The sequence below is a fragment of the Falco punctatus genome, assembly GCF_963210335.1.
Source record: "Falco punctatus genome assembly, contig: scaffold_87, whole genome shotgun sequence".
Taxonomy (NCBI): domain Eukaryota; kingdom Metazoa; phylum Chordata; class Aves; order Falconiformes; family Falconidae; genus Falco; species Falco punctatus.
In genome coordinates this window covers 410,921-421,756 of record NW_027660115.1, presented here as the reverse complement: position 1 = coordinate 421,756, position 10,836 = coordinate 410,921, and positions in this window count along the sequence as shown.

The following is a 10,836-nucleotide window of genomic DNA, read 5'->3' as shown; positions in this document are numbered from 1 at the left end:
CTAACCCTAAGCCTAAGAGCCTGAGTCTAACCCTCACCCTAAGAGCCTGAGTCTAACCCTAACCCTAAGAGCCTGAGTCTAACCCTAACCCTAAGAGCCTGAGTCTAACCCTAACCCTACGAGTCTAACCCTAACCCTAACCCTAACCCTAACAGTCTAACCCTAACCCTAACCCTAACCCTAAGAGCCTAACCCTAACCCTAACCCTAAGTGTCTAACCCTAACCCTAACCCTAACCCTAAGAGTCTAACCCTAACCCTAAGAGCCTGAGTCTAACCCTAACCCTAAGAGCCTGAGTCTAACCCTCACCCTAAGAGCCTGAGTCTAACCCTAACCCTATAAGCCTGAGTCTAACCCTCACCCTAAGAGCCTGAGTCTAACCCTAACCCTAAGAGCCTGAGTCTAACCCTAACCCGAAGAGCCTGAGTCTAACCCTAACCCTAAGAGCCTGAGTCTAACCCTAACCCTAAGAGCCTGAGTCTAACCCTAACCCTAAGAGCCTGAGTCTAACCCTCACCCTAAGAGCCTGAGTCTAACCCTCACCCTAAGAGCCTGAGTCTAACCCTAACCCGAAGAGCCTGAGTCTAACCCTAACCCTAAGAGCCTGAGTCTAACCCTAACCCTAAGAGCCTGAGTCTAACCCTAACCCTAAGAGCCTGAGTCTAACCCTAACCCTAAGAGCCTGAGTCTAACCCTAACCCTAAGAGCCTGAGTCTAACCCTCACCCTAAGAGCCTGAGTCTAACCCTAACCCTAAGAGCCTGAGTCTAACCCTAACCCTAAGAGCCTGAGTCTAACCCTCACCCTAAGAGCCTGAGTCTAACCCTAACCCTAAGAGCCTGAGTCTAACCCTAACCCTAAGAGCCTGAGTCCAACCCTAACCCTAAGAGCCTGAGTCTAACCCTAACCCTAAGAGCCTGAGTCTAACCCTAACCCTAAGAGCCTGAGTCTAACCCTAACCCTTTTGGTGGAGCGCTGCTGCTATCTAGCGAAATATACTAGGGTACTGCAGCCGGCTCTGTTGGTGGAGCGCTGCTGCCATCTAGCGAAATATATTTGGGTACTGCAGCCGGCGCTGTTGGTGGAGCGCTGCTGCCATCTAGCGAAATATACTTGGGTACTGCAGCCGGCGCTGTTGGTGGAGCGCTGCTGCCATCTAGCGAAATATACTTGGGTACTGCAGCCGCCCGGTTCGTGGAGCGCTGCTGCCATCTAGCGAAACCTAAGAGCCTGAGTCTAACCCTCACCCTAAGAGCCTGAGTCTAACCCTAACCCTAAGAGCCTGAGTCTAACCCTCACCCTAAGAGCCTGAGTCTAACCCTAACCCTAAGAGCCTGAGTCTAACCCTCACCCTAAGAGCCTGAGTCTAACCCTAACCCTAAGAGCCTGAGTCTAAGCCTAACCCTAAGAGCCTGAGTCTAACCCTAACCCGAAGAGCCTGAGTCTAACCCTAACCCTAAGAGCCTGAGTCTAACCCTAACCCTAAAAGCCTGAGTCTAACCCTCACCCGAAGAGCCTGAGTCTAACCCTCACCCTAAGAGCCTGAGTCTAACCCTAACCCTAAGAGCCTGAGTCTAACCCTCACCCTAAGAGCCTGAGTCTAACCCTCACCCTAAGAGCCTGAGTCTAACCCTAACCCTAAGAGCCTGAGTCTAACCCTCACCCTAAGAGCCTGAGTCCAACCCTAACCCTAAGAGCCTGAGTCTAACCCTAACCCTAAGAGCCTGAGTCTAACCCTAACCCTAAGAGCCTGAGTCTAACCCTAACCCTTTTGGTGGAGCGCTGCTGCTATCTAGCGAAATATACTAGGGTACTGCAGCCGGCGCTGTTGGTGGAGCGCTGCTGCCATCTAGCGAAATGTAATTGGGTACTGCAGCCGGCCCGGTTGGTGGAGCGCTGCTGCCATCTAGCGAAATATATTTGGGTACTGCAGCCGCCCTTTTGGTGGAGCGCTGCTGCCATCTAGCGAAATATATTTGGGTACTGCAGCCGGCCCTGTTGGTGGAGTGCTGCTGCCATCTAGCGAAATGTAATTGGGTACTGTAGCCGCCCGTTTGGTGGAGCGCTGCTGCCATCTAGCGAAATATATTTGGGTACTGCAGCCGGCTCTGTTGGTGGAGCGCTGCTGCCATCTAGCGAAATATACTTGGGTACTGCAGCCGGCCCCGTTGGTGGAGCACTGCTGCCATCTAGCGAAATATACTTGGGTACTGCAGCCGCCCGTTTGGTGGAGCGCTGCTGCCATCTAGCGAAATATATTTGGGTACTGCAGCCGGCCCTGTTGGTGGAGTGCTGCTGCCATCTAGCGAAATGTAATTGGGTACTGTAGCCGCCCGTTTGGTGGAGCGCTGCTGCCATCTAGCGAAATATATTTGGGTACTGCAGCCGGCTCTGTTGGTGGAGCGCTGCTGCCATCTAGCGAAATATACTTGGGTACTGCAGCCGGCCCCGTTGGTGGAGCACTGCTGCCATCTAGCGAAATATACTTGGGTACTGCAGCCGCCCGTTTGGTGGAGCGCTGCTGCCATCTAGCGAAATATATTTGGGTACTGCAGCCGGCCCTGTTGGTGGAGCGCTGCTGCCATCTAGCGAAATGTAATTGGGTACTGCAGCCGCCCTTTTGGTGGAGCGCTGCTGCCATCTAGCGAAATATACTTGGGTACTGCAGCCGGCCCTGTTGGTGGAGCACTGCTGCCATCTAGCGAAATATACTTGGGTACTGCAGCCGCCCGTTTAGTGGAGCGCTGCTGCCATCTAGCGAAATATATTTGGGTACTGCAGCCGCCCGGTTGGTGGATCGCTGCTGCCATCTAGCGAAATATACTTGGGTACTGCAGCCGGCGCTGTTGGTGGAGCGCTGCTGCCATCTAGCGAAATATATTTGGGTACTGCAGCCGCCCTTTTGGTGGAGCGCTGCTGCCATCTAGCGAAATGTAATTGGGTACTGCAGCCGCACGGTTGGTGGAGCGCTGCTGCCATCTAGCGAAATATACTTGGGTACTGCAGCCGGCTCTGTTGGTGGAGCGCTGCTGGCATCTAGCGAAATATATTTGGGTACTGCAGCCGCCCTTTTGGTGGAGCGCTGCTGCCATCTAGCGAAATGTAATTGGGTACTGCAGCCGCCCTTTTGGTGGAGCGCTGCTGCCGTCTAGCGAAATATACTTGGGTACTGCAGCCGCCCCGTTGGTGGAGCGCTGCTGCCATCTAGCGAAATGTAATTGGGTACTGCAGCCGCCCTTTTGGTGGATCGCTGCTGCCATCTAGCGAAATATATTTGGGTACTGCAGCCGGCGCTGTTGGTGGAGCGCTGCTGCCATCTAGCGAAATATACTTGGGTACTGCAGCCGGCGCTGTTGTGGAGCGCTGCTGCCATCTAGCGAAATATACTTGGGTACTGCAGACGACCTTTTGGTGGAGCGCTGCTGCCATCTAGCGAAACCTAAGAGCCTGAGTCTAACCCTCACCCTAAGAGCCTGAGTCTAACCCTAACCCTAAGAGCCTGAGTCTAACCCTCACCCTAAGAGCCTGAGTCTAACCCTAACCCTAAGAGCCTGAGTCTAACCCTCACCCTAAGAGCCTGAGTCTAACCCTCACCCTAAGAGCCTGAGTCTAACCCTAACCCTAAGAGCCTGAGTCTAACCCTCACCCTAAGAGCCTGAGTCTAACCCTCACCCTAAGAGCCTGAGTCTAACCCTAACCCGAAGAGCCTGAGTCTAACCCTAACCCGAAGAGCCTGAGTCTAACCCTAACCCTAAGAGCCTGAGTCTAACCCTAACCCTAAAAGCCTGAGTCTAACCCTAACCCTAAAAGCCTGAGTCTAACCCTAACCCTAAGAGCCTGAGTCTAACCCTAACCCGAAGAGCCTGAGTCTAACCCTAACCCTAAGAGCCTGAGTCTAACCCTAACCCTAAAAGCCTGAGTCTAACCCTCACCCTAAGAGCCTGAGTCTAACCCTAACCCTAAGAGCCTGAGTCTAACCCTAACCCTAAGAGCCTGAGTCTAACCCTCACCCTAAGAGCCTGAGTCTAACCCTAACCCTAAGAGCCTGAGTCTAACCCTAACCCTAAGAGCCTGAGTCTAACCCTAAGCCTAAGAGCCTGAGTCTAACCCTCACCCTAAGAGCCTGAGTCTAACCCTAACCCTAAGAGCCTGAGTCTAACCCTAACCCTAAGAGCCTGAGTCTAACCCTAACCCTACGAGTCTAACCCTAACCCTAACCCTAACCCTAACAGTCTAACCCTAACCCTAACCCTAACCCTAACCCTAACCCTAACCCTAAGAGCCTAACCCTAACCCTAACCCTAAGTGTCTAACCCTAACCCTAACCCTAACCCTAAGAGTCTAACCCTAACCCTAAGAGCCTGAGTCTAACCCTAACCCTAAGAGCCTGAGTCTAACCCTCACCCTAAGAGCCTGAGTCTAACCCTAACCCTATAAGCCTGAGTCTAACCCTCACCCTAAGAGCCTGAGTCTAACCCTAACCCTAAGAGCCTGAGTCTAACCCTAACCCGAAGAGCCTGAGTCTAACCCTCACCCTAAGAGCCTGAGTCTAACCCTAACCCTAAGAGCCTGAGTCTAACCCTAACCCTAAGAGCCTGAGTCTAACCCTAACCCGAAGAGCCTGAGTCTAACCCTCACCCTAAGAGCCTGAGTCTAACCCTCACCCTAAGAGCCTGAGTCTAACCCTAACCCGAAGAGCCTGAGTCTAACCCTAACCCTAAGAGCCTGAGTCTAACCCTAACCCTAAGAGCCTGAGTCTAACCCTAACCCTAAGAGCCTGAGTCTAACCCTAACCCTAAGAGCCTGAGTCTAACCCTAACCCTAAGAGCCTGAGTCTAACCCTCACCCTAAGAGCCTGAGTCTAACCCTCACCCTAAGAGCCTGAGTCTAACCCTAACCCTAAGAGCCTGAGTCTAACCCTAACCCTAAGAGCCTGAGTCTAACCCTCACCCTAAGAGCCTGAGTCTAACCCTCACCCTAAGAGCCTGAGTCTAACCCTAACCCTAAGAGCCTGAGTCCAACCCTAACCCTAAGAGCCTGAGTCTAACCCTAACCCTAAGAGCCTGAGTCTAACCCTAACCCTAAGAGCCTGAGTCTAACCCTAACCCTTTTGGTGGAGCGCTGCTGCTATCTAGCGAAATATACTAGGGTACTGCAGCCGGCGCTGTTGGTGGAGCGCTGCTGCCATCTAGCGAAATACATTTGCGTACTGCAGACGACCTTTTGGTGGAGCGCTGCTGCCATCTAGCGAAATGTAATTGGGTACTGCAGCCGGCCCGGTTGGTGGAGCGCTGTTGCCGTCTCGCGAAATATATTTGGGTACTGCAGCCGGCCCTGTTGGTGGAGCTCTGCTGCCATCTAGCGAAATGTAATTGGGTACTGCAGCCGCCCTTTTGGTGGAGCGCTGCTGCCGTCTAGCGAAATATACTTGGGTACTGCAGCCGCCCGGTTGGTGGAGCGCTGCTGCCATCTAGCGAAATGTAATTGGGTACTGCAGCCGCCCTTTTGGTGGATCGCTGCTGCCATCTAGCGAAATATATTTGGGTACTGCAGCCGGCGCTGTTGGTGGAGCGCTGCTGCCATCTAGCGAAATATACTTGGGTACTGCAGCCGGCGCTGTTGGTGGAGCGCTGCTGCCATCTAGCGAAATATACTTGGGTACTGCAGCCGCCCGGTTGGTGGAGCGCTGCTGCCATCTAGCGAAACCTAAGAGCCTGAGTCTAACCCTCACCCTAAGAGCCTGAGTCTAACCCTAACCCTAAGAGCCTGAGTCTAACCCTCACCCTAAGAGCCTGAGTCTAACCCTAAGCCTAAGAGCCTGAGTCTAACCCTCACCCTAAGAGCCTGAGTCTAACCCTAACCCTAAGAGCCTGAGTCTAACCCTAACCCTAAGAGCCTGAGTCTAACCCTAACCCTACGAGTCTAACCCTAACCCTAACCCTAACCCTAACAGTCTAACCCTAACCCTAACCCTAACCCTAACCCTAACCCTAACCCTAAGAGCCTAACCCTAACCCTAACCCTAAGTGTCTAACCCTAACCCTAACCCTAACCCTAAGAGTCTAACCCTAACCCTAAGAGCCTGAGTCTAACCCTAACCCTAAGAGCCTGAGTCTAACCCTCACCCTAAGAGCCTGAGTCTAACCCTAACCCTATAAGCCTGAGTCTAACCCTCACCCTAAGAGCCTGAGTCTAACCCTAACCCTAAGAGCCTGAGTCTAACCCTAACCCGAAGAGCCTGAGTCTAACCCTCACCCTAAGAGCCTGAGTCTAACCCTAACCCTAAGAGCCTGAGTCTAACCCTAACCCTAAGAGCCTGAGTCTAACCCTCACCCTAAGAGCCTGAGTCTAACCCTCACCCTAAGAGCCTGAGTCTAACCCTAACCCGAAGAGCCTGAGTCTAACCCTAACCCTAAGAGCCTGAGTCTAACCCTAACCCTAAGAGCCTGAGTCTAACCCTAACCCTAAGAGCCTGAGTCTAACCCTAACCCTAAGAGCCTGAGTCTAACCCTCACCCTAAGAGCCTGAGTCTAACCCTCACCCTAAGAGCCTGAGTCTAACCCTAACCCTAAGAGCCTGAGTCTAACCCTCACCCTAAGAGCCTGAGTCTAACCCTCACCCTAAGAGCCTGAGTCTAACCCTAACCCTAAGAGCCTGAGTCTAACCCTAACCCTAAGAGCCTGAGTCCAACCCTAACCCTAAGAGCCTGAGTCTAACCCTAACCCTAAGAGCCTGAGTCTAACCCTAACCCTAAGAGCCTGAGTCTAACCCTAACCCTTTTGGTGGAGCGCTGCTGCTATCTAGCGAAATATACTAGGGTACTGCAGCCGGCGCTGTTGGTGGAGCGCTGCTGCCATCTAGCGAAATACATTTGGGTACTGCAAACGACCTTTTGGTGGAGCGCTGCTGCCATCTAGCGAAATGTAATTGGGTACTGCAGCCGGCCCGGTTGGTGGAGCGCTGTTGCCGTCTCGCGAAATATATTTGGGTACTGCAGCCGGCCCTGTTGGTGGAGCTCTGCTGCCATCTAGCGAAATGTAATTGGGTACTGCAGCCGCCCTTTTGGTGGAGCGCTGCTGCCGTCTAGCGAAATATACTTGGGTACTGCAGCCGCCCGGTTGGTGGAGCGCTGCTGCCATCTAGCGAAATGTAATTGGGTACTGCAGCCGCCCTTTTGGTGGATCGCTGCTGCCATCTAGCGAAATATATTTGGGTACTGCAGCCGGCGCTGTTGGTGGAGCGCTGCTGCCATCTAGCGAAATATACTTGGGTACTGCAGCCGGCGCTGTTGGTGGAGCGCTGCTGCCATCTAGCGAAATATACTTGGGTACTGCAGCCGCCCGGTTGGTGGAGCGCTGCTGCCATCTAGCGAAACCTAAGAGCCTGAGTCTAACCCTCACCCTAAGAGCCTGAGTCTAACCCTAACCCTAAGAGCCTGAGTCTAACCCTCACCCTAAGAGCCTGAGTCTAACCCTAACCCGAAGAGCCTGAGTCTAACCCTCACCCTAAGAGCCTGAGTCTAACCCTAACCCTAAGAGCCTGAGTCTAACCCTAACCCGAAGAGCCTGAGTCTAACCCTAACCCGAAGAGCCTGAGTCTAACCCTAACCCTAAGAGCCTGAGTCTAACCCTAACCCTAAAAGCCTGAGTCTAACCCTAACCCTAAGAGCCTGAGTCTAACCCTCACCCTAAGAGCCTGAGTCTAACCCTAACCCTAAGAGCCTGAGTCTAACCCTAACCCTAAGAGCCTGAGTCTAACCCTCACCCTAAGAGCCTGAGTCTAACCCTAACCCTAAGAGCCTGAGTCTAACCCTAACCCTAAGAGCCTGAGTCTAACCCTCACCCTAAGAGCCTGAGTCTAACCCTAACCCTAAGAGCATGAGTCTAACCCTAACCCTAAGAGCCTGAGTCTAACCCTAACCCTAAGAGCCTGAGTCTAACCCTAACCCTAAGAGCCTGAGTCTAACCCTAAGCCTAAGAGCCTGAGTCTAACCCTCACCCTAAGAGCCTGAGTCTAACCCTAACCCTAAGAGCCTTAGTCTAACCCTAACCCTAAGAGCCTGAGTCTAACCCTAACCCTAAGAGCCAGAGTCTAACCCTAACCCTACGAGTCTAACCCTAACCCTAACCCTAACCCTAACAGTCTAACCCTAACCCTAACCCTAACCCTAACCCTAACCCTAAGAGCCTAACCCTAACCCTAACCCTAAGTGTCTAACCCTAACCCTAACCCTAACCCTAAGAGTCTAACCCTAACCCTGAGTCTAACCCTAACCCTAAGAGTCTAACCCTAACCCTAAGAGTCTAACCCTAACCCTAACCCTAACCCTAACAGTCTAACCCTAACCCTAAGAGTCTAACCCTAAGAGTCTAACCCTAACCCTAACTCTAACCCTAACAGTCTAACCCTAAACATAAGAGTTTAACCCTAAGAGTCTAACCCTAACCCTAACCCTAACCCTAAGAGTCTAACCCTAACACTAAGAGTCTAACCTTAACCCTAACCCTAACCCTAAGAGTCTAACCCTAACCCTAACCCTAACCCTAACCCTGACCCTAACCCTAACTCTAACCCTAACCCTAACTCTAAGAGTCTAACCCTAACCCTAACCCTAACCCTAAGAGTCTAACCCTAACACTAAGAGTCTAACCTTAACCCTAACCCTAACCCTAAGAGTCTAACCCTAACCCTAACCCTAACCCTAACCCTGACCCTAACCCTAACTCTAACCCTAACCCTAACCCTAAGAGTCTAACCCTAACCCTACCCTAACCCTAGGAGTCTAAACCTAACCCTAAGAGTCTAACCCTAACCCTAACCCTAACCCTAAGAGTCTAATCCTAACCCTAAGAGTCTAACCCTAACCCTAACCCTAACCCTAAGAGTCTAACCCTAACCCTAAGAGTCTAACCCTAACCCTAACCCTAACCCTAACAGTCTAACCCTAACCCTAAGAGTCTAACCCTAACCCTAAGAGTCTAACCCTAAGAGTCTAACCCTAACCCTAACCCTAACAGTCTAACCTTAACCCTAACCCTAACCCCGGCTGAAGTACCCAAGTATATTTCGCTAGATGGCAGCAGCGCTCCACCAACAGAGCCGGCTGCAGTACCCAAGTATATTTCGCTAGATGGCAGCAGCGCTCCACCAAAAGGGCGGCTGCAGTACCCAAGTATATTTCGCTAGATGGCAGCAGCGCTCCACAAAAAGGGCCGCCTGCAGTACCCAAGTATATGTCGCTAGATGGCAGCAGCGCTCCACCAACAGCGCCGGCTGCAGTACCCAATTACATTTCGCTAGATGGCAGCAGCGCTCCACCAAAAGGGCGGCTGCAGTACCCAATTACATTTCGCTAGATGGCAGCAGCGCTCCACAAAAAGGGCCGGCTGCAGTACCCAAATATATTTCGCTAGATGGCAGCAGCGCTCCACCAACGGGTCCGGTTGCAGTACCCAAGTATATTTCGCTAGATGGCAGCAGCGCTCCACCAAAAGGGCGGCTGCAGTACCCAAATATATTTCGCTAGATGGCAGCAGCGCTCCACCAGAAGGACGGCTGCAGTACCCAACTACATTTCGCTAGATGGCAGCAGCGCTCCACCAACAGGGCCGGCTGCAGTACCCAATTATATTTCGCTAGATGGCAGCAGCGCTCCACCAACCGGGCGGACGCAGTACCCAAATATATTTCGCTAGATGGCAGCAGCGCTCCACCAACAGCGCCGGCTGCAGTACCCAAGTATATGTCGCTAGATGGCAGCAGCGCTCCACCAAAAGGGCGGCTGCAGTACCCAATACATTTCGCTAGATGGCAGCAGCGCTCCACCAAAAGGGCGGCTGCAGCACCCAATTACATTTCGCTAGATGGCAGCAGCGCTCCACCAACAGCGCCGGCTGCAGTACCCAAGTATATTTCGCTAGATGGCAGCAGCGCTCCACCAAAAGGGCGGCTGCAGTACCCAATTACATTTCGCTAGATGGCAGCAGCGCTCCACCAAAAGGGCGGCTGCAGTACCCAAATATATTTCGCTAGATGGCAGCAGCGCTCCACCAAAAGGGCGGCTGCAGTACCCAATTACATTTCGCTAGATGGCAGCAGCGCTCCACCAACAGAGCCGGCTGCAGTACCCAAGTATATTTCGCTAGATGGCAGCAGAGCTCCACCAACAGGGACGGCTGCAATACCCAAGTATATTTGGCTAGATGGCAGCAGCGCTCCACCAAAAGGGCGGCTGCAGTACCAAAATGTATTTCGCTAGACGGCAGCAGCGCTCCACCAACAGGGCCGGCTGCAGTACCCAAATATATTTCGCTAGATGGCAGCAGCGCTCCACCAACAGCGCCGGCTGCAGTACCCAAGTATATTTCGCTAGATGGCAGCAGCGCTCCACCAACAGCGGCGGCTGCAGTACCCAAATATATAGTACTGAGTCTAACCCTAACCCTAAGAGCCTGAGTCTAACCCTAACTCTAAGAGCCTGAGTCTAACCCTAACCCTAAGAGCCTGAGTCTAACCCTAACCCTAAGAGCCTGAGTCTAACCCTCACCCTAAGAGCCTGAGTCTAACCCTAACCCTAAGAGCCTGAGTCTAACCCTCACCCTAAGAGCCTGAGTCTAACCCTCACCCTAAGAGCCTGAGTCTAACCCTAACCCTAAGAGCCTGAGTCTAACCCTCACCCTAAGAGCCTGAGTCTAACCCTCACCCGAAGAGCCTGAGTCTAACCCTAACCCGAAGAGCCTGAGTCTAACCCTAACCCTAAGAGCCTGAGTCTAACCCTCACCCTAAGAGCCTGAGTCTAACCCTCACCCTAAGAGCCTGAGTCTAACCCTAACCCTAA